Here is a 3,865-nt window from a genome sequence, read left to right on the forward strand (position 1 = left end):
AATGAATGTCGAAATATAGTCTTTCATTTATTTGATTAATCTTTTTCGAGCACAAGATATCACACAGGACTTCCAGTTTTCTCATTATGACAATTACGTTCCATAAAAATACCAAAAATTCGAAGAAACCAACTCTTGAATCTAATTGGGACGCTAACCAATGAATATTTAACGATTCGTAAAATAAAAGTATTGTTCATATTTTCTCGTATAATGCGCCATTTTCGAGTAATCAAAATTACGCTTGCGCTATGTAATTTTATTTTTTCAGGGCACAGCTCATTAGGAAATCAGGGCCGAGTCGGAAAAAATGGTACAGGAAAAAAGTTTTTCTGTTGACCTCAAAAATCTACTTTCAAAGACTCACCCTGTATATATGCAGCGGGGATTTTTCAACGTGCGCCGTTTCTCGCAACCAAAACGCCATTTTCTTCGGTCTTGTATATGTCTTCCTCTCGTGGTTGTCTGCTTTCCACGACATGTACAGGGTGTGTATTTGACTCATACGAATATTCTTACAGTAGATTTTTGAGGTCAAATCAAACACTTTTTTCCTTTATTATTTTTTCTGAATCAGCTCGGTTAAAAAGATACAGGCTGTTGAAAAACCATAAAAAAATTTATTGATTATATGATAAACGGTTTTATCGAATGATATGCATTTCGGAATAAAGTTTTTCAACTATTTGATTAAAGTTTTTCGAATACAAGATATCACCCACGTCTTTCAGTTCTCTCATTATGACCGTTAGGTAATATAAAAATACCAAAACTTCGAAGAGCCCAAATCTTGAAACTGAATTGAACGCTATCATATGAATATTTGAACGTTTTGTAAAATAAAAGTATTCTTCATATTTTCTCGTTTAATGCGCCGTTATCGAGTAATTTGATGTTCAAAAATTAATAAAAAGTGTCCGTGAAATTTGAAAAATTGGGTGCTTTAGCTGAATACAACTCTGTTCAAAGGATCCACAGATGTGTAGTATCACAGGTTTGGCTAGTTATTCTGAAGGTAATTCTGTAAAAACAAAATGGAATACAATAGCTCATTATGAAAAGTTGTTGAATCGGCTATATCTTTTTATCAGGACAGAATCGGACAAAATGGTATAGAAAAAAAGTTTTTCATTTGACCTCAATGTTTGTTGTACGAATTAAAGACTCATTCTGTATATTACAAGCGCTTGTAGAAAAAATATTGTTCCTAAATCTTGCGAAAAGTGTCTTGTCCCGCCTCAGTAGTTTCGTGCTGTTTTTAACCCTATTATATACGTACACCCTCAATTGTATCGAAAATTTGCAGCGATTTCGAATGATGGTAGTTTTGACGGATCCTCGAGGATGTCTTGATCAAGTGATGAAATGTTTGCCAGACCATATCCGGGGATACATACCACCTCCGTGCGATATAATGCAACAAACAAACATGTAATTATATTTGCTGTCCGGCTATGAGTGAAATACGGGTTCTGCGATATGTCTGAAAACAGTAGATGCTCGAAGTAGCTCCCCAGATATCAATAGACATCTATAATTAATTCAAAGTGTGTTTCATCATCTAAATGCAAATACAACGGGGTAATTATGCACATATGACGCCCACTAGGGCCACATGTTTCCTTTTGTCGTTTAGATATACTTTGTGGATACTCAGTTTAAAAACGAACTTTACGAGCTTTTGTATTTTTTGCATTTGTTGGTCACAGGAATGATTTTGGTAATTCATTCTTCAAGAGGCTTGGAAATATGACATTCCTGCTTGTGTCTACTAGTTTTTAGTTGGTCTAAATCAAAAATAGGTAGGTATTTGAAAAACGGAACTCTTAAATGAGGCCACTCTGCTTTTGTTTTGGATTTATCAAATTTTTTCAAAGTAGGACAATAAAGATTAACGAATAAAATTCTGCAGAGGTATTTTTCGAATAGAGATGCACCTGAAAGACATTTTCTCACCCTGTCTCCATAGCTAGAGAGGGGTGGAATCTACCATCACTTTTTATTTTCTACCATAAACCATAACGTTTCAAAGACTTCTAATATCATCATTGAAAATTATGCATTGAAAAGAGAATTTTTATTGATAATTGAGTTTTCAACGTAGAAGTGTCTTCTTTTCTTTTTTGAACAACATTAAAAAACCATCATGTTCTTCTCTCGTGCTTAGGATGGTTTGTGCAAAAAAACGTCCAATGAGGAATATATCGTTGTGATGTTTCAAAAACAAGGATCTAATTTATACTCTTACAGAAAGAAAGTAATAATGTTTCCAGAAAAAAATCTTCAATTCAATGCATATTTTTTGCTGTTGGTGTTGTTGATTTCATTCCTCTGTTGGTAGAAGAGGATGGGTGACTCCTATGCGCATCTCTACCACTGCAAAATGTCACTTGTTTATCACTATCTTTCTGGAAAAATTGAATAAAGCCTTAAACAAGTAGTCATTTTTAAAGGAACTTATTTCTTCAACAGAGCGTTTCCGCCAATGGCTCCATAAAAACTTTTCATCTTATTTTGAGGTTGAGAGTCAAGAGTTACAGTTAGACCCTTAAAATTCCATTGCCTACTTGAGCACGAATTCTTTTGAACGTACGTCATAAAAAGCCCCGAAGCCAACACTTTGAAACAGTCCCACCAATTTGTCAATACTGTCAATCAGGAAGATGACAAGTGACTTTATTAAAGCACCTGTACTGTAGATGAACCGAAGGATCAAAAAAAAAACTCGGCAAATTACTCCCGACCGGAAATTGAGAAAGAACTTCCACAATCTGACAGAACGTAAAAACTTGCATTTGGTATTTAAGCAACGATGAATGATTGAGATACAATTCAATAAACTAAAAACTGAAATATTAAAAGTGATCAGTCCTCTTTTTGTACCCATAAACGGAGTGTAATGAGATAATATATAACTCGTCGTCAACTTAGCATCGCTTCGTTTGGTGTGACAGTGTCATTTCTTATAACCTCACAGAATGTATATTCATCATGCATGCGTGATAGTTACTGCCTTTTCTGTCATTCAAAACGCGAGAATTGTGCTTTTTTCGACTCTCAGAGGTTCCAGGCAGCCATTACTCACTAATTATTTATGCCTGACTTGAAATGCGGCATGTTTCACAATTCTACCGACAAACTTTCACCGAATACAAGTGACTTTAAGCTACACCGGCCAAATAACCCTTATGAAACTGGAAACATAGTATAATTTGTTACAGTTTTTGGTCAAACTCCACCTATTACCTATTACGGCCGATTTTCCTCAAAAAAACCATACTAAAATGGGAAATTTCTTAAATACTGAGACCAAAAACCGTACTCCCCGCTATCTGTGATCAATGCTAACGTCATTTTTGTCAAACTGACAACTGACGTAGATTTTTTCACATTTGCGTTTGGTAAATTCCAAAAATTTCGAATTTTCGTTTTATTAAGTTGAATATTCCATTACACCCTCTTTTATGAAATAATTTTCTGGTCATTTATTCAACAATACAACAAAAAGTTTCTGGAGATGCCGGGGATCGAACCCGGGGCCTTTCACATGCAAAGCGAACGCTCTACCACTGAGCTACATCCCCACGTTGCCGAGATAATATTTATAAGAAAACTGCACCAAAATGATAAACAGACAAATAGGTTGATATTTTTGATGAGGCCTGCTGATGGCATAGGCATCACGTTTTAAGGTAAGCATTTGGAACATTCAAGAGGGCAGTAAAACAGCCAAAAAATAAAGAAACATTGGGGTTGCTCCAAGGTGTCGTGAAGTGAACAGATTGAAGAATGGAGAATATAGTAAAAAATACAGTCTAAATCTTAAGCCTGCAAAAAATATCGTATGAGGAAGGCAAAGAAGCTT

The 3,865-nt window shown here is 35.1% G+C and overlaps 1 non-coding gene across 1 annotated transcript; it reads right to left on the reverse strand.

Annotated features, from left to right (window-relative positions):
- Positions 1-3,512: 3,512 nt before the first annotated feature.
- Positions 3,513-3,584, reverse strand: Trnaa-ugc. Its single transcript has one exon. It is a non-coding gene; the product is annotated as a tRNA-Ala (tRNA).
- Positions 3,585-3,865: the final 281 nt, after the last annotated feature.

Source organism: Coccinella septempunctata, chromosome 1 (assembly GCF_907165205.1).
Source record: "Coccinella septempunctata chromosome 1, icCocSept1.1, whole genome shotgun sequence".
Classification (NCBI taxonomy): Eukaryota; Metazoa; Arthropoda; class Insecta; order Coleoptera; family Coccinellidae; genus Coccinella; species Coccinella septempunctata.